Source organism: Gouania willdenowi, unplaced genomic scaffold (genome assembly GCF_900634775.1).
Source record: "Gouania willdenowi unplaced genomic scaffold, fGouWil2.1 scaffold_246_arrow_ctg1, whole genome shotgun sequence".
Taxonomy (NCBI): Eukaryota; Metazoa; Chordata; class Actinopteri; order Blenniiformes; family Gobiesocidae; genus Gouania; species Gouania willdenowi.
Genome location: NW_021145003.1, coordinates 13,801 through 34,676, shown reverse-complemented (window position 1 = coordinate 34,676; position 20,876 = coordinate 13,801). Strand labels below are relative to the sequence as shown.

At 39.6% G+C, this 20,876-nt stretch overlaps 1 non-coding gene across 1 annotated transcript; it reads left to right on the top strand.

Annotated features, from left to right (window-relative positions):
• Positions 1 to 18,170: 18,170 nt before the first annotated feature.
• trnan-auu (transfer RNA asparagine (anticodon AUU)) lies at positions 18,171 to 18,244 on the top strand. The gene has a single exon. It is a non-coding gene; the product is annotated as a tRNA-Asn (tRNA).
• Positions 18,245 to 20,876: the final 2,632 nt, after the last annotated feature.

Sequence of the window (20,876 nt, the reverse complement as noted above, 5' to 3'; positions counted from 1 at the left end):
AGACAGCAATACATGGTTTGTTATTACAATGATATAAATGTTTTTATTTCATTGACAGGTCTTCAGGCCCTGAAGTTGTCCTTATAGCTCTAAACACTGAGGACTACCAGGGCCCAGGAACCTGTCTTTATTTATTTTATTTAACCTTTATTTAACCAGGAAAAAAAATCCCGTTGAGATTAAAAACCTCTTTTTCAAGGGAGTCCTGGCCAAGAGGCAGCAAAGTTACAACACTGAACAGAAATACATTTACATTACATTAAAATGACAGGATAACGTAAGAATCAAATAAAACAATTACAGACAACTGAGGCAGTCTCAAATTCTCTCAGTTTCATTTTAAAAGCATTCAAGGATAACAATTCAGTCAACTTCCAGTCTCTTTGCAGTGTGTTCCAAGCACAAGGAGCTGCATGTACAAAGGCTTTTTTCCCCAGCTCTGTGCGGGCAAAAGGAACTGTGAGCAACAGGTTGATCATTGGATCTCAGTGCATAAGTGTTCGTGCTTCTCTTAGTAAGTAATGTACAGATGTAAGAGGGCAGTAATCCAAGAAGAGCCTTATAAATAAAAGTAAACCAATGACACTGCCACCTAGTGTACAGGGATGGCCATCCCACCCTAGAGTACAGCTCACAGTGATGTGTCATGGCTCTACAGTTTGTGATGAACCTCAGAGCAGAATGATAAACAGAGTCCACCATCAGAAGACATGTACAAGAAGCATTCATATAAAAAAGGTCACCATAATCTAACACAGATAAGAATGTGGCAGAGACAAGGCGCTTCTTTACACCAAAAGAAAAACATGTCTTGTTGTGGAAGAAGAACCCCAATTTAAGTTTTAATTTCCTCACAAGTTTGTCAATGAAAAGTTTAAAAGTGAGGGAATCATCAATTACGACACCAAGGTATTTATATTCATGTACCACTTCTATGACAATTCCTTCAAGAGTGGACACGACCGGGGGAGTTAGAGGCACCTTCTTATGATTAGAGAACAACATTAGCTTTGTCTTCTCAGCATTGAGAACCAGTTTTAGATTAATCAGTGAATGCTGGACAGAAACAAAGGTTTTCTGCAGGGAATTAACAGCCTGTTCAAGAGATGATCCGAAGCAATAAATAATTGTATCATCGGCATAAAAATGCATATTAGCATCAGAAACCTTTTGTTCGACATTATTAATGTACAAGATAAATAAGAGGGGCCCCAAAACAGATCCCTGCGGCACCCCCTTGTGAACAGTAACAAATTCAGAACAAAGGCCCTCATATTTAATACACTGGGTCCTGTTTTCTAAATAATTTGAAAACAAGCAACAGTGTGTTCTGACAGTCCAATGAGATGTAGCCTGCGTTTTAAAATAGCATGGTCTACAGTGTCAAAAGCTTTAGAGAGATCAATAAAGAGTGAAGCACAGTACTGTTTTTATCAAGTGCTGCAATGATGTCATTTATCACCTTCATAGTAGCAGTGATAGTGCTGTGTTTTTTTCTGAAGCCTGATTGCAATTTAGAGAGGATTTCATTAGAATAAAGAAACTCTTTCAACTGATCACAGACAAGCGACTTCAGGATTTTTGATAAAACAAATAAATTTGAAATTGGCCGATAATTGGTAAGAACTGCTGGGTCACCTCCTTTTAATAAAGGGAGCACAAAAGCTGATTTCCAAACAGATGGAATATCTTTGTTCCTAATTGAAAGATTAAAAAGAATTGAAAGTGGCTCTGCTATAAAATCAGCTGCCAGCTTTAAAAAGTAAGGCTCAATCAAGTCAGGTCCAGGGGGCTTTCTGTGGTCTAATGTTTTTAGAGCTTTGTGCACTTCGTGACAAGTAAAAGGATTAAAATTAAAAGGATCACCAGAAAACATGGAAGATGCAAGAATTCCCAGTCGTTATTCCTTTTGAATCAAATAGAGAACCAGATGATAAAAAATGCTGGTTAAAGCAGTTCAAGACTTCAGTTCTATCATAAACTGGGACTGAGTCTTTAAGTACAAATGACGGAAGAGTCTCTGTGTTTTTGTTCAAAGACAGGGTGTTAACAAGGTTCTGATTTGTGTCAAATTTAGTGTGTTTTCAGAATATATCCGCAAAGTATAATTTAGTTTATCTTAGTTTCTCTTTCTATTTTCATATATCTATGTAAAGAGCCCTGCCTTGTTACAGCTTAGCAACCAATCACAATTCACTTCCTTGTTCTCTCCACCAATCAGGAGTCAGTATCCTCCGTCCTAACTTTCAGGCAAGTCAGTGCGCAGGTATCTTTCCTCGAGGAGACATGTTCAATCCATCCAGCAACCACACGGAATAACCTATCTTTCTTCTTCGTTCATGTGTTCATGCATCCATGAGAATGTAAGTTCATGTCATATGTATTGCCTGTCTATTGTTTAGTGTAGTTTATTTACAGTATTCACCGTGTTTCTTTGTGTGCATGTTGTTAATGTGCAGGCTTCACTCTACCCGTGTGATGTACGTGGATGTGTGCATGCATCTCAGCCATTTGCCAGCGTTCAGCTAAATTTAACCCTTTCTTTGCCAAGCCTAATTATAATCCCGGTTTTGTAGTTTTGAGTTGGTTATCAGAGTTTACTATAACAACTACTTTACAGTGTAACTAAGGTATACATGTATATTTAGGTTTTGTGTCCTTTTTTACACTTCAGTGAATTTATCATTTATATAGAGTATAGTCATTTAGACTTCTTATTATTGCATTTCTTTATTATTATCATTTAGTCTTAGTAACCATCACTCATTATTCTGTTTATTCCATTTGTTTAGAAAACATGAACAACGTGAACATCATGTACAGCGCTGTCTATTGCAACCTGCAATAAAGAGTTGCATGAGTGTGAATCCTGTCTTTCTCATTGTTCTGGCCAGACAACCTGGAGAGATTGAAGAATTTGAATTAGTCCTAATTACAGTCTTATCTGAGGTCACAAGTTTGGGTCTCCTTCCTGACACCTCCTTTACATGGTCCTTCGAGCCGGATATTCAGTTTCTTCAGATTTACCATGGATCACACTCGTCCTCGCCGTGATGTCCGTCGGCCTCGCTACCTCGATGACTTCCTGGTGAATCTCCCGCCACGTCATCTTCCCTCTTCTACACTCCATGGCCACTACACTGAGGGAGCAGCTATCCAACCTCCTGCTCCAGTTATCCCTCCTGCTCCAGTTAGACCCACTCCGCAGAACCTCAGCTCCGAAGCAGTCATGTCAGCTCTGCAGGAGATGAAAGAGGAGAACATCCAACTCAGGCGAGATATGCAAAGTCTTTTCCATTCTCTCTCCCTGGGATCAGCGCCTCAGCCTCAACATCTCGATCCAAGACATTCGACTCAGTATGAGGACAGCGCCACCTTATATGGAACTTATCGCCCTCCAGAAAAAACATCTACTCCTAACTACAATCTTCAAGCACCAGTGGATGATCCTCCACCCTGGCCTGAAACAATACCAATACCTCCTTGGAGCGAGCCTCTACCTCCTCCACCTCCAGCTGACCTGCCGCTACCTCCGCCACCGCCTCCGGTGTCATATATATACCTTCATATGAGGCCGGGTCTCAATCCGCTCCATCGTATGTAGAGCCGTATACTCTTCCCCTCAATCCACCCTCGGTGGAGATGACATACAGAGGGCCAAAGCCTAACATTCCATGTTTCACAGATGAAGATCCACGTCAGTTTGCCCGCCTCAAGATAGCGCTCAACAACCTCTTGCCCAGAGATGCAACTGAGTGGTTCAAATACCAAATACTAGTTGATCACCTCAAATCAGAAGATGCTCTCCTCATTGCAGACTCTTATAGTAATAGTCCAACTCCCTATTCGAAGACAATGGCCTCACTTACTGAAATGTATGGACAACCTCACAAACTAGCACTGCAGCGCATCAATGAGGTTCTGGCTTAGCCTCCAATCAGAAGTGGGGACAGTCGAAGTTTTCGTCTCTTCGGCCTCAAAGTCAGAGCTCTGGTCGGAATGTTAGATCAACTGGGCAAGGAAGGCAAGACTGAGTTGGATTGCGGGTCACACACCTCACGACTTCTGTCCAAGTTGCCGCATGAACTCAGAGCACAGTTCAAGCGCTACATAAACCCTCTTTGCACTCCGATACCAACCTTGGTGCACTTCTCCAATTGGCTTGAATATGAGATTCGTGTTCAGGATGAGGACTATCCACCTTGCCATTCACGGCCCCCACGAGACGAACGCCAGAAGGCCTTCAAGCCCAAGTTGCAGAGGTAGAAACCACCTCGCCACCCAATGCTACCTCAAAGCTAAGTGTCAGCAGTGTAATCAGACTCACCTTGACATACTGCACGAGGTCAACACTCCTGCAACAAAGGCAGCACGTCCAGCCCCAGAGTCTGGACAACCAGCTACCTACTACCTCGATCCAGATCTCAGAAGTAGCTGTGTACTGCTGAAAATGGTCAAAGTTCTCCTCCATAATGGTAAACACAGACTAGAGACTTATGCCATTCTCGACGATGGCTCTGAGCGCACGATCTTGCTTCACAGTGCCGCTCAAGAGCTACATCTCAAGGGACAGAGTGAAGACTTGGCGCTCAGAACTATCCGTCAAGATGTGAAAACTATTTCAGGAAAGTCGGTGTCCTTCTCTATATCCTCATCTGTCCATCCCCAGAAGCGATTTCGCATCCATGAAGCCTTCACTGCGGTAGAGCTTGGTCTTTCCAAGCACTCTCATCCTGTCGAGGCCCTGCAGAAAACGTATCGTCATCTCAGGGGCCTCCCGCTGCATTCATTCAGCCAAGCACAGCCACTTCTCTTCATCGGTTCAGACTACCCCATCTTCTTTCTCCAGTTGAGCCTGTACACCTAGGTCCAACAGGGGGTCCTGCAGCTTTAAATACTCGTCTTGGCTGGACTCTGCAAGGTCCTGCCAAAGTCCTGCTGCACCAGACCTCCACCCCTCAGTGTCTCCTTATCAACACTCCTACTTCCTCTGCTGACCTTCTCAGTCACGTGTCCAGGTTGTGGCAGATGGACGTTCTTCCCTATCAAAATGAGAAACACATCACCAGGTCCAAACAGGATAATACGGCCATCAAACTGCTGGAGGAGAAGACGATCAGAGTTCAAATTGACGAGATACGCTACCCCTCTGTTGTGGAAGGAAGGTCTTCCTCCTCTCAATGCCCCCAAGGAAGCCGTCCTCAGTCACCTACGAGGCACAGAGAATCGTCTTGCCAAAGACCCAGTCAAGGCTGCGTCATACTGCCAGGAAATCAAGAAGCTGGTGGACTCAGGCTACATTAGGAAGCTCACATCATCTGAAGATCAGAGCCCAAAATCATGGTACATCCCACATCACATGGTCCATCACAATGGCAAGGACCGCATTGTTTTCAACTGCTCATTCACCTTCCACAACACCAGCCTGAATGAACACCTACTTCCAGGGCCAACCCTAGGTTCCAGTATCCTCGGTGTCCTGCTCCGTTTCAGGCAGTATCCCACTACGGTGAGTAGCGACATCAAAGGCATGTTTCATCAGGTCCGCCTCCTGTCAGAGGATCAGCCTTTCCTCCGCTTCCTCTGGAGGGACATGAACCGCAGCAATAAGCCCGACATCTACCAGTGGCAGGTGCTCCCTTTCGGCACCACCTGCAGTCGCTGCTGCACAACCTTTGCCCTCCAAAAGCATGTCATTGACCACAGCAGTCCCGATGAAGATACTCGGCTCTCAGTAGAGAACTGTTTTTATGTGGACAATCTCCTTCAAAGCTTCTCATCAATTTCAGAAGCAAAGCAACTCCTCCTCAAACTTCAGACTTTGCTCCAATCGGGTGGCTTTGAACTGCGGCAATGGGCCACCCACGTTCCAGACATCATCAGTCACCTGCCACCTGAACTCACATCCGAGAGCATAGATCTGTGGCTGTCAGTGGAAGGTGCAGATCCACCAGAACGAACTCCCGGCCTCCACTGGCACTGCAAAACCGACACTCTCACCTATCGCCTTCGCCACACAGAGCAACTTGAGCCCACAATGCGCAACATCTACCGAGTCCTAGCCCAACAATATGACCACCTGGGGCTGCTCATTCCCTACACGACCAGAGCCAAAATCCTGGTGCAGAGCCTCTGGGGAAAGAAACGGGACTGGGATGATCCTCATCTTCCAGAGGGTCTGCTCCAGCTGTGGCAAGCGTGGGTGAGTGAACTACCATTACTTCCTAATGTTACTATCAATCGTTGTTATGTTCACTCAGACACCGACCTGCCAACTGCCTCCCAGAGCATCCACATCTTCTCAGATGCATCAGAGAGGGCCTATGGATCGGTTGCCTACCTGCGTACTGTCAGCGCCGAGGGTGAAGTCCAAGTGACATTCCTAGCAGCCCGTTCACGTGTTGCCCCAGTCCGCCAACAGTCCATACCGAGGCTGGAATTCAGCGCTGCTCACATCGGAGCCCAGCTTGGTGCAGTCCTGAAACGAGAGCTCACAGTCTCCATCTCCTCTATCACCTACTGGACCGACTCCACCACTGTGTTGGCTTGGCTGCTGTCTCCTTCATGCCGCTACAAGGTGTTTGTAGGTGCTAGAGTGGCGGATATCCAGGAGTTAACTGAGAGCAGCTCATGGCGCTATGTCCCCTCCAGTGAGAATCCTGCTGACGATATAACTCGCGGACTGACCATCTCACAGATCCAGAGTCACAGCCGCTGGAGATCCGGACCAGCCTTTATTCATGCCAATGAGTCAGCCTGGCCATCCAGTCCAGACGTCAACTACCCTGAGGGTTCAGCCGAGTTGCGCAAAGCCAAGTTCTGTGGCCTGATCTCCGCCCCCACCTATTCACCTTTGCCTGATGCTAGCCAGTTTAACAACTTCCAAGAGCTACTGAAAGCCACCGTCCGAGCATGCCACGGGGCGGCCACTGACTCTAAACCCACAGCTGAGTCTTTCAAACAAGCTGAACTCTCTCTCATCAGACAAGTGCAACGTGACTGTTTTCCAGAGGAATTTGCTCTCATCTCCTCACAAAAGCCCATTCAGTCCAGCAGTAGGCTCATCACTTTGGCACCAGAATATGACTCAGAAACTCAGTTAATCCGTGTTGGAGGCCGACTAAGACGCTGTGAATCCCTCAGCTCAGACACTTTGCATCCCACTGTTCTAGACCCTCATCATGCCATCACGAAGCTGATCATTGCAGACTATGACAGCAAGCTCGCTCATCCGGGCCCTGAAAGAGTCTTCTCTGAGCTGCGCAGAAGATTCTGGATCTTGCGAGGCAGAGAGGTCGTCCGCAAGCACCAACACCACTGTCCAGAGTGCCGCAGCAAACCCATCATTCCCAAAATGGCCGACCTCCCACCTTCCAGTTTAAGGTTACACCACCCAGCATTCTACTCAACTGGCATGGACTGTTTTGGCCCTTTCCTCATTAAGATAGGGAGGCGCAATGAGAAGCGATGGGGTATAATATTCAAATGCCTCACTACACATGCAGTGTATCTAGATCTGTTGGCCAGCATGGACAGTGATTCTTTCCTCATGAGTCTACGTTGTTTCATCTCTAGACGGGGAAAGCCTCACGAATTGCTGTCTGATCAAGGCACAAATTTCAAAGGTGGCAGCTCAGAACTTCAAGAGGCCTTCAATTCCCTTGCCCCCGATCTTCAGTCAAAACTCGCCAGCCAGCAAATCCATTTCCGCTTCAAACCACCAAGTGCACCTCATTTCGGTGGTTCCTGGGAGCGAGAAATCCGCACCATCAAGTCAGCGCTTCACGCCATATTGGGATCCCAAACAGTCACCGATGAGGTCCTCCGAACCATCCTTGCAGAAGTGGAGAGTATCATCAACTCCAAGCCCCTTGGCTACACCTCTTCGGATGTGGCAGACCCAGATCCAATCACTCCCAATATGCTGCTGATGGGGCGGCTGGACCCATCCACTCCTCAAGTTATTTATTCCGGCACAGAGCTTCTCAGTCGTTGCAGATGGCGACACTGCCAGGTCTTAGCGGACCAGTTTTGGATCCATTTCATGAGGAACTACTTACCATCTCTCCAGAGCCGCTCCAAGTGGCAACAGGACCAAGAGGACATCTGTATAGATGACATTGTTCTTGTTGTTGACCAGCAGCTCCCGCGCGCCTTGTGGCTTGTCGGAAAGGTCACATTTGTTTTCCCTGGAGCTGACGGCAAGATTCGTACTGCTCAAGTACAGGTCAAAGACAAATCCTACATCAGACCTGTCGCTAAGCTCATCAAGCTGCCTGCACTCCCTCAAGACATTCCTGATTGACTTGTGTTCAACTTTGCTGCCAAAAGTTGGGGGCGGCTGTTAACAAGGTTCTGATTTATGTCAAATTTAGTGTGTTTTCAGAATATATCCGCAAAGTATAATTTAGTTTATCTTAGTTTCTCTTTCTATTTTCATATATCTATGTAAAGAGCCCTGCCTTGTTACAGCTTAGCAACCAATCACAATTCACTTCCTTGTTCTCTCCACCAATCAGGAGTCAGTATCCTCCGTCCTAACTTTCAGGCAAGTCAGTGCGCAGGTATCTTTCCTCGAGGAGACATGTTCAATCCATCCAGCAACCACACGGAATAACTCTTTCTTCTTCGTTCATGTGTTCATGCATCCATGAGAATGTAAGTTCATGTCATATGTATTGCCTGTCTATTGTTTAGTGTAGTTTATTTACAGTATTCACCGTGTTTCTTTGTGTGCATGTTGTTAATGTGCAGGCTTCACTCTACCCGTGTGATGTACGTGGATGTGTGCATGCATCTCAGCCATTTGCCAGCGTTCAGCTAAATTTAACCCTTTCTTTGCCAAGCCTAATTATAATCCCGGTTTTGTAGTTTTGAGTTGGTTATCAGAGTTTACTATAACAACTACTTTACAGTGTAACTAAGGTATACATGTATATTTAGGTTTTGTGTCCTTTTTTACACTTCAGTGAATTTATCATTTATATAGAGTATAGTCATTTAGACTTCTTATTATTGCATTTCTTTATTATTATCATTTAGTCTTAGTAACCATCACTCATTATTCTGTTTATTCCATTTGTTTAGAAATCATGAACAACATGAACATCATGTACAGCGCCGTCTATTGCAACCTGCAATAAAGAGTTGCATGAGTATGAATCCTGTCTTTCTCATTGTTCTGGCCGGACAACCTGGAGAGATTGAAGAATTTGAATTAGTCCTAATTACAGTCTTATCTGAGGTCACAAGTTTGGGTCTCCTTCCTGACACCTCCATTACACAGGGACTTGATCACTTTCCAGAATTTCTGTGGATTGTTGAGGTTCTCAGTGGTGACCGACAAAAAGTATCCTGATTTGGCCTTTTTGATAAGCGAAGTGCATTTGTTTCGAAGCTGTCTGAAGAAGGACCAATCAGTGGCAGAATGACTTTGTCTTGCCTTGTCCCAGGCCTTATTACGCTCATGAATGCTGTCGGCCAGTTCTGGAGAAAACCAAGGATTTTCTCGCCCCTTCACCCTGTATTTCTTCAGAGGTGCATGCTTATTTATAATTTGCATGAAAGTGTCTTTGAAAAAAGTCCACGCTAGCTCTACATCAGGGATTAGACTTATATATTCCCAGTTCACCATCGACAAATCGTGATGAAAGGCTTGTTCATTCAAATGTTTAAGATTCCTTCTACAAACAATACGGGGTTTGCACTTTGGAATCCTAGTGTTTCTACAAGCAGCAACAACACAATGATCACTTAAATCATTACAGAAGACACCCAAGGAAGAGAATTTATGAGGCACATTAGTTAAAAACAAATCAATCAAAGTAGATTTATCAGGACTTTTGGGATTAGGCCTTGTGGGAAAGTTGACTAACTGGGTGAAATTAACAGAATCACAAAACCTTTTAAATTCATCAGAAGTTGCATTGAACCAGTCCCAGTTGAAATCACCTGCCATAAGTAATTCAGTGTAATTTATCTGATTCAAAAGCAGTTTTAATGAATCTAGCGTCTCCTTTGGAGCAGATGGAGGTCTGTAACACCCAACCACAGTAATATGTAGCGATTTAACTATTTCTAAATCTAAGGCCAAGAATTCCATTTGTTTACTGATTGACTGGGAAAGAACAATTGAAGCATTAAATCTGGATTTAACATAAATAGCCACACCCCCACCTTTTTTGGGGCTATCGGTGCGGTAAACATTGAACCCAAGAATGTTAATGTCTTCATTTGTAGTTGACCTAGTAAGCCAAGTTTCCGATATCATAACAACATCTGCACCTGTTGATTTCACCCAAATTCTGACCATGTCCATCTTTGGTAGTAAGCTCCGTACATTAAGATGAACATATTTTAGACCAGGTAATGATTTAAAATCAGCGGGTGTCTGGGAGCAGAGAAGCTCAGGTCCTAACATGGTAACACCCTATCTAGTTTAATGACTCTTTGTTTAAAAGCACCTGTGGGGACAGACCCACCATCTTGTCTTCTTTACAGGAAAGTTGAGACTTTCTGCTAACCAATCAGGTTTCACTCACTCCTGTACTGCAGATGTGTTTAACCAATCAGATAACCTCCTGACATGTTTGTCCCTAAGTTTAGCTCTTACGCTCTCTCAACGCTCTCTCAACGCTCTCTGGCCCTCTCTCTTACGCTGTCGTTCTCTGGCCCTCAGCTCAGTCTCATCCAGTCCTCATCTTTGTCTCTGACTTAAACAGTCACAAGTTTTTGAGAAATGATTTGAACTTCTCTCCAGTCAGGAAGTTGCTACAAGCCACTTCCACAGTGACTAACTTTAAGTTTATCTCCATTTTTGAAAAATAGCCAAGCAGCTTTTTCCCATTTTTGGAGCCAATCAATTTTTATAGCTTCCCATGAATTAATTTCATTACTTTAACTTTCCATTTTTATTTTTTTTATTTTTATTTAACCTTTATTTAACCAGGAAAAAAAATACCGTTGAGATTAAAAACCTCTTTTTCAAGGGAGTCCTGGCCAAGAGGCAGCAAAGTTACAACAATGAACAGAAATACATTTACATTACATTAAAATGACAGGAAAACAGAGAGCACAGAAGCTCAGGTCCAGGATTTGGTTGCACATTTCCGGACAAAAGTAGAAGCAAAGCAATCAACAACCTCTGCTTAGCAATAGATTTACTTTCAGTTCTTTGATATGTTGAAGCCCCTCCATTTAATGGATTGATAAGATAGTTATACAAAGAAAATATACACTTGAGTTTAGGTAGGTCTCTGGGCAGGGCTGGGGACACGTTTATATCACTTTCCAAATGTACAGGTGGTTGCCCTGGATAAAGAGAAGCTATAGGGCATGTGCTTTTTGAATAAAACACTTTTCACATTGAGGTGATTGTCAGTGTCTTTCCAGTGTGCGCAGGGACAATAGTTTGTAGTTAGATCCCATAAGGCCAATAAGCAAATAAAAGCAAGAACTTTCGCCATCATCCACAACAGGTAATGATGAAGTAATGAGGATTACAGACCTGAGTGGGAATGGCACTGTCATGAATCTTAGCTGCAGCAGTAGAATGGAACTCACAGTAGCAGGCTCAGGCCTGTGGTTCCAGCAGCAGAAGAAGGCTCACTGTAGCAGGCTCAGGCCTGTAGTTCCAGCAGAAGGCTTACTGTAGCAGGCTCAGGCATGTAGCTCCAGAAGAAGGCTCACTGTAGCAGGCTCAGGCCTGTAGCTCCAGAAGAAGGCTCACTGTAGCAGGCTCAGGCATGTAGCTCCAGAAGAAGGCTCACTGTAGCAGGCTCAGGCTATTAGCTCCAGCAGCAGAAGAAGGCTCACTGTAGCAGGCTCAGGCCTGTAGTTCCAGGAGAAGGCTCACTGTAGCAGGCTCAGGCTATTAGCTCCAGCAGCAGAAAAAGGTTCATTGTAGCAGGCTCAGGCCTGTAGCTCCAAAAGAAGGCTCACTGTAGCAGGCTCAGGCTATTAGCTCCAGCAGCAGAAGAAGGCTCACTGTAGCAGGCTCAGGCTATTAGCTCCAGCAGCAGAAGCAGGCTCACTGTAGCAGGCTCAGGCCTGTGGTTCCAGCAGCAGAAGAAGGCTCACTGTAGCAGGCTCAGGCCTGTAGTTCCAGCAGAAGGCTCACTGTAGCAGGCTCAGGCCTGTAGCTCCAAAAGAAGGCTCACTGTAGCAGGCTCAGGCCTGTAGTTCCAGGAGAAGGCTCACTGTAGCAGGCTCAGGCTATTAGCTCCAGCAGCAGAAGCAGGCTCACTGTAGCAGGCTCAGGCCTGTAGCTCCAGGAGAAGGCTCACTGTAGCAGGCTCAGGCCTGTAGTTCCAGGAGAAGGCTCACTGTAGCAGGCTCAGGCCTGTAGCTCCAGAAGAAGGCTCACAGTAGCAGGCTCAGGCCTGTAGCTCCATTGCAGACCTCAAAATCCAATATGCACTGTCCACAGGTTAAATATAACCGACTGCCATGTTTAAATAGGATAAAAGACAATAAAATCCTGTCAAAGAACTATGGAATATTTTTTAAAAATAATAAAACATAGACAAACACTTAAGAGACATGAGACATGCTGCCATCTTGGATCATGTAAACTGCATTGATTGGTGTTGACATTTTTATTCTTTCCTCCTCATCCTCAGAGCGTTAGAAAATCCCTATAAATGCCAAATTCACCCAAACATCTAAAACACTGTGTATATACCATACATCTGTGTTAAAATGTACATTTTGTGAGATACCAATGAGTCAAAATCACTGTGAATAATTGTGAAACTGCCTAATTTATCATCATGTTAATAAGCCTGAAAAATAAACATGTACATACTGTAAACGCTGTATTTTTATTGAAATTTAAACTCTATTCTGACGTCAAGAACCCACTACAAAACAGGGAACTGTAACAATTAATTAAAATAAAGTGATCTAGGACACTTAAAAACTCAATTCTAGATGGCACCTCTGGCAACAAACATATTAAAAATTAATAATTAATATTTTTGAATATTAATCACCCCTTGTTCCCCTACAACAATAAAAAAAAAGTAAATGGCACATGCATACTAAACTACTGGGCTCATGAGATAATCTTATTTTAGAACTAGTAGAAGACCAAGGAACTAAAGCTAATAACTGTATAACTGTGACATTGACTAAATATAAAGATGATTTTTTAAATTACTAATTACAATTATCTGTTAATTGTATTTATGTATCTATTTTGCACAATTAAAAAAACAATACATAACATTGCAGAAAGAAACTCACTGCAGAGGCAGAAAGCTCAGAGCTTAAATATTCTTTTTCAAATTAAAACACCACAAAACTGTTTCTAAACTTTCACTTTCTCAAATATGAATCTAGTTCAAATAAAATGCAGTATAAAATATCTGAGCTGGTGCATTTTGTCACCAATAAAGTAAATTAATGCACAAATAAAACTAATTTTAGAAGAAAAAAGTCTGAGGTAACCAGAAATGTATGATATAAAATTGGGGTCACGACCTGAAAAAGGTTGTGAACCACTGCCTTACATCTTGATATGAAGAGTGAATGGCCTTGTTTTTACTATCATTTATTTTTTATTTTCTGTTACTGTTAATTTAGGGTTCATTACACATTACAGAATATGAACATTCATTGTCTCCTTTTCAGAGTTTTGTACATTGAAGTATTTCAATAAAAAATACATTTCAAGTGAAAAATAAAGATTTGAATCCAACCTGGATGTATCTCAGGTATGGGTCAGTGTGCACTTAAACCCCTGGTCACCAACACGGTGCCCATGGACCTCAGGTAGCCCACATGGACCATGTGTGGGGCCCTCAGGCCTATTCCAACAGCAGCACTAGTCACCAGTTAAGTCCATCTAAAATGTGATTTACCAGCTTCAAACTCACACAGATTAATTCAGATGTAGTCAGAGCCTTAGTACAGTTAAATACTGCTACACTTAGTCATAAAATAACTATCTATAAATGTTTATTTTCACTGGAACATTGAGACAATTGTTCAAGTATCACAGATAGGATTTCAATAAAGATGTTGCAGATTTGGTGTTTAGATTTGGATGTTTTTTCTAAAAAATAAATAGTTTTAAAATAATAAGTGGAGTTTTATAAAAGCTAGAATAATTGTTCGAAGAACATTCTTTGGTTAGTAAAAGAGTAGTTAATGGCTAGTAAAAGAGTAGTTAATGGTTAGTAAAAGAGTAGTTAATGGCTAGTAAAAGAGTAGTTAATGGTTAGTAAAAGAGTAGTTAATGGCTAGTAAAAGAGTAGTAATGGCTAGTAAAAGAGTAGTTAATGGCTAGTAAAAGAGTAGTTAATGGTTAGTAAAAGAGTAGTTAATGGCTAGTAAAAGAGTTGTTAATGGCTAGTAAAAGAGTAGTTAATGGTTAGTAAAAGAGTAGTTAATGGCTAGTAAAAGAGTAGTTAATGGTTAGTAAAAGAGTAGTTAATGGCTAGTAAAAGAGTAGTTAATGGTTAATAAAAGGGTAGTTAATGGCTAGTAAAAGAGTAGTTAATGGCTAGTAAAAGAGTAGTTAATGGTTAGTAAAAGAGTAGTTAATGGCTAGTAAAAGAGTAGTAAATGGTTAGTAAAAGAGTAGTTAATGGTTAGTAAAAGAGTAGTTAATGGTTAGTAAAAGAGTAGTTAATGGTTAGTAAAAGAGTAGTTATTGGCTAGTAAAAGAGTAGTTAATGGCTAGTAAAAGAGTAGTTAATGGTTAGTAAAAGAGTAGTTAATGGTTAGTAAAAGAGTAGTTAATGGCTAGTAAAAGAGTAGTTAATGGCTAGTAAAAGAGTAGTTAATGATTAGTAAAAGAGTAGTTAATGGCTAGTAAAAGAGTAGTTAATGGTTAGTAAAAGAGTAGTTAATGGCTAGTAAAAGAGTAGTTAATAATTAGTAAAAGAGTAGTTAATGGTTAGTAAAAGAGTAGTTAATGGCTAGTAAAAGAGTAATTAATGATTAGTAAAATAATAGTTAATGGTTAGTAAAAGAGTAGTTAATGGCTAGTAAAAGAGTAGTTAATAATTAGTAAAAGAGTAGTTAATGATTAGTAAAAGAGTAGTTAATGGTTAGTAAAAGAGTAGTTAATGGCTAGTAAAAGAGTAGTTAATGGTTAGTAAAAGAGTAGTTAATGGCTAGTAAAAGAGTAGTTAATGATTAGTAAAAGAGTAGTTAATGGCTAGTAAAAGAGTAGTTAATGGCTAGTAAAAGAGTAGTTAATGGTTAGTAAAAGAGTAGTTAATGGTGAGTAAAAGAGTAGTTAATGGCTAGTAAAAGAGTAGTTAATGGCTAGTAAAAGAGTAGTTAATGATTAGTAAAAGAGTAGTTAATGGTTAGTAAAAGAGTAGTTAATGGCTAGTAAAAGAGTAGTTAATGGCTAGTAAAAGAGTAGTTAATGGCTAGTAAAAGAGTAGTTAATGATTAGTAAAAGAGTAGTTAATGGTTAGTAAAAGAGTAGTTAATGGTTTATAAAAGAGTAGTTAATGGCTAGTAAAAGAGTAGTTGATGGCTAGTAAAAGAGTAGTTAATGGCTAGTAAAAGAGTAGTTAATGGTTAGTAAAAGAGTAGTTAATGGTTAGTAAAAGAGTAGTTAATGGCTAGTAAAAGAGTAGTTAATGATTAGTAAAAGAGTAGTTAATGATTAGTAAAAGAGTAGTTAATGGTTAGTAAAAGAGTAGTTAATGGCTAGTAAAAGAGTAGTTAATGGCTAGTAAAAGGGAACATGATGATTCACAATGAAATGTTTCAGAAGTGGTCATTTAAACATAAAATAATGGCATAAATTAAAGAGAAATAAAGTGTTGCTGTTCAAACACATTTCCTAACTTTTTAGTAGATGTAAAGTATTTCTTCGTTATCTTTCCCTTTAATTAAAGTCACAGTGAAACTGGAAAAATGTACTGGTCTTTCTGTGTGTATCAAACTGGTAGCATTACTATATTATTACAAAATAGATTATTTAGTGGGTATAATTGATAATGGTCATTAATGATTATTGGTGATTATTATTTATTAATTGATATGGTATGGTGATGAGAGGTAGAGAATGTCAATGTGTATATGTATGTACAGTATGAGTGTATATATATATATATATATATATATATATATATATATATATATATATATATGAATGTATATTTGTATGTATATACAGACCCTTTCCAAAAAATTAGAATATCATTGAAAAGTTGTTTAATTTCCATAATACCACTCAAAAAGTTAAACTTTCATAGATTATATATTCAGGGCCCACAATTTAAACGATTTCAAGTATTGATTTGTTTATTTTTACATAATTTGGGCTTCCAGTAGGGATGGGCGATATTGACAAAATAAAGGCAGGCATACGCTGTGTGATTTTTTCAATGGTTGCACTCAGCTTCAGCCCAAACTGTGCCACTCAGCCTGAATGTGTGCAGCTCACGATGCATGTTCTCACACTGTTCATACACGACACGTAGGGGTCTTGTTTCTGGAAATGCAACGTACAAATTAGAAGTAGAAAAAGAACACTCACGAGGAACTCACGAGGATTTAAAACATGTTTGAAATCCTTACGACCTACGATTGATGATCGGGAGCTGGTCGTGAGGTGTTAATCGCTTCTCGTGACCCCATGTATACTACACGATGCACGACACATGATCTAGCAGAGACTTGCACGATCCCACAAAATAGTCGCACGAGTTGAAAATCGGCTCAAAATGGGCCAAAAATCAGTGTATGTCTGCCTTAATTCAGATGTTTTATAAGGAATACTTGCTTAATAGGAAATGCAATTAAAAAGGCTATTTGTGGTCAGTTAAAATTTTACTTTTTAAAATCTAAAAACTGTAGTAATACAACAAATAGTAATGCTTAATGCACATAATATACATTTGTTGATTTTACTTAAAAATGTCATTATATAGGTATTAACATGTTAAGAAATTCATACAAAGATTAGTTTTGTTTTATCTACATAATAAATGAATGTGTGTATTTGAAAAAAAAAAGTAATTCATACAAAGTATGAAGTAAAATAAAATGAATTTTTGTTTACTTGAAATTTCTGTTTTCTACATTGAAAACTTTGTGTAATTCATACAAATGTTAGTTATGTTCAATCTAGTTGAATAAATTAGGTTCAGTTTACTTAGAATTTATTTTTCATGCAAAGAAATAAATAAGTAGCTCAAAGAACAATCATTTGATATTTTTCACTTTTACAGAGTTTCACAGCCATAACATAACTATTAAACACAGATTTTCTACCCACTAATGTGGAACTGAGATGGCTGGGAATCAAACCCAGGTTAACTGCTTGAAAGGCAGCGATGCTCTCCACTAAACCACCATCACTACCAATCCTCTCCTTCAATAGTCAACGACAGCTTGGAGATATTTAAAGAACTGTTCTCTGAAAGAAAATGAAAGGATACACAGAACAATGGACCTCGTTCACAAACAGTGCGTGTGCACAAATGTGGGCTTAGATTGTACGTACGAATGTTTGATGCACAAATCTGATTCATTAAAGGTAGGGTAGGTAATTTTCGAAAGCTATCTTGATTTTGGATGTAGCTTCCTCTGACGGTTCCGCCTTTCCCCCCCTCCCTCCCTCCCTCCCTCCCTCAGAACATCAGATCTTAATTTTTGTCAGAACATTAAGAACATTTCAACCAAAAACTTAAAAAGTGTATCTGGAGACAATTCCCTACTTTAGCTTTAATATTTTATTACTTGACTTTATTTTTACCCTGAGAACAAATTTAGAACCTCCTCAGACCATGTGTACGTACAAATAATGAAGCTAAAAAACATTAAACATCTTTTCCCAAACTACATTTATTTATATTAGCTTAAAGATAATAATAATATAAACCAGGTATTTACTCATAAATATTTGTGTGTCCTTGTAGAGAAAAAGGGGTGTGGTTTATGCTGTTTGCAGATTGAGTTTGTTAATTGAAATGATTCTGATTCACTAAAATACACAAAGCGGTGAGAAGAAAAATGTCCTGTGCACACATGTCATGAATCTGATGTTGACTCAGTGTGTAAACTGAACATGTGCTCAGAGTGAGAACATTGCACCACATTTATTAGTGAATGAGGCCCAAATGTTCCAAAAATCCAAAAACTCGATTTAAAAGCGGAGAAGATTGGAACCAATTAAATATCTAATACTGAACCATCAGGGTGCTGTGGTTGAGCTGGTCAAAGTGTCTGTCTATTAAACAGCAGGTCCTGGGTTCAAATCCCAACAGTACCAACTTGTTTTTTTGTGTTTGTGTAACCCTACGGTGATTGTTCTGCTAGTGAGAGCTCTAAGATTCTAAGATAAGGTTATCCAAGTCTAGATTCCATGAGGAGACTGGCTGTAAATAGGTCTAACAGTTTAATAACTGGTAGATTCCACCCAAATAAAGGACACGACAACAGGTTTAAAGTTTGAGTTCAATTAGTATTTGTTTTTCAGTTTCTTTCTTGTTTTTAGTCAACGACTCAAATGAAAAAACAAAAATAAATGTACAGATCGGCCACAATATTACCTCTGAGATCTCAGTAAAAATAAAATAAAAATAAAAGGACAAAAATAAAGTACCTTGGTACCAAATAAAAATAACCTGAGTGCACTCATTAGGATCCTACCACGCCGTTAATACTCAGCGTCCATGAAAAAAGAAAGGTACCCAATGTAACCGTTGCAGCGCTGTTAGACAAGGAGGTGGACCAGGGAACCAGGCACCAGGGTGAACCAAAAGGAATCCAGTTGCAGCAGAACCAAGAATCAGATCCAGATGAATCCTCTATAAAAAAAACAACAAAAAAAAACACAATCTGCAAAACGTGCAGAAAATGAGCTACTAATCAGTCTTTGTGTTCTTATTCATATTATTGTCCATTACTCAACTCAAATTCAGCTTATCAGCTGGAATAACCTAAATAAAACAGTATTACAATCAAAATTGGCATTCATTTTACAATTAAAAATATTTATTTTCAATAAAATATAAATCATTTAAATAATTGGCTGAAATATAAATCACAGTATGGTAAACATCCTAAATATACAGGTAGCATATCACAATCACATTTACATATGATTGTACAAAGTAGTTCACTGTTATTGTTCAATGCCATTTTTACAATGGTGATTTTCAAAACAAAAGTAATAAATTCATTCTTTCAGTAGTCAGTTTCAACATTAAAACATTATCCTGACTGGTTTTTATCATCAGCAAAGTTCACTAATACGTTTATAGTCATTTCTCAGCAACACTAGCATGCTAATGCTAATACACAGAAAATGTGGTCAGGCCACCAGGATAACCACGTCTCAAAACGTTTTTACTTCTAAGTTCCAACTGGTTCAAAAACATTCACAGGTCCTGTAGGATATGTTTACAATGATCATAGTTAGTCTCTGGATTGATTTATATCATGAAAACAACTTTTATTTAAAGTGTACCTCTCCTTTTGTTTCTCTGTGATGTGCTAGCTTAGCAAGATGGATGCCAGAGAAAGAAAACCAGCGAAGAAGAAAGCTAAAGTGCATTAGTGCACTACCCTCTGGTGAAACTCAGAATTACACTTCATTCGCTTTAACAGGTGTTTGCATCAGATTGCATTGTAGGATAAAACTGGCAAAAATAACAGGATTACATTTGTATTTCACAGAAGGAAGAGTTCATTCAACCATCATTTATAAGAATTTAAAGGCATTAACAGGAAGAGAGAGAGTGATATTAGTCTTAGATGATCACAAAGGTCAGAGGTCATGATAACCACAAAGAACACTTACATCTTTTAGAAAGAAAAACACAGTAAAAAGGTTTTTCTAACAGATTATAAACAGTTCTTAGAATGTTCTGTAAGAAGATGATTTGATGATTAGAAGAAGAAGAATCTTCAGAATTCACCAACATGTAGGAAAAGCTTGTCCATCAGGAAGAACAGTTTTCCTCTGTTGACCAGCGTTCCTGGTTCTATTTGTTGGGCCTATTATAATGTCCTTCATAGACATATGTTGGGAGTAAATGTGTGAAATGAACGTATGAATTCCATCAGTGAAAGTGTGAGAGTGTTCAGGACCCTGTTCATTGTGATGAACTCTGACCCAGAACCAGTCTCTGTGTTAAAAGAAAAAAACATTAGGAGATAATCCCTACAGGAAAAAAAAAAGAATTTAAAAAACGGATTAAAAATAAGAATAATTTGGAAAACGGATTTAAAAAATATATATATTCGGAAACAGATTTTAAAAAAATAATAATTTTGTTAACCTTCAACAGCATGTGCAAACAAGGAGAAAAAAAAAAAAAAAAAAGGAAAATAGATTTTGAAAAAATTAATTCAAAAAACGGATTTTAAAAAATAATAATTTGGAAAATGGATTTAAAAAATAATAATAATTTGGAAAATAAATTTTAAAAAAATGAATTCGGAAAATGAATTTAAAAAAAAAAAATTCGGAAAACTGATTTAAAAAAAAATAATTTGAAAAACGGATTTAAATAATAATAATTTGGAAAACAGTTTTTATAAAAATTACTTCGGAAAACAGATTAAAAAAGATGAATAAAAGAAGGCAAAACTATAATACGTTGGGTGTTACACTGAGCCACAGTGGTGCTTAGGTTAAAATAACTAGTTATTTATTATAATAAAGACAACAATATTAAGGCGTACATTAGTGTTTTATACATTTATGTCTACTGAATACAGAAAAAGATGATTTACATGGTAAACACTGCTTTCAGTTCATTAAAGAAAAGAACAATAGATTTTAAGTGTTTTAAGACAAACTAACATCAACTACTGCACAAAACAAGACTAAACACAAGCTCACTGGGGACATCTACTGGTGAGATTTAGAGATATAACTTTAGTTGGAAGACGTA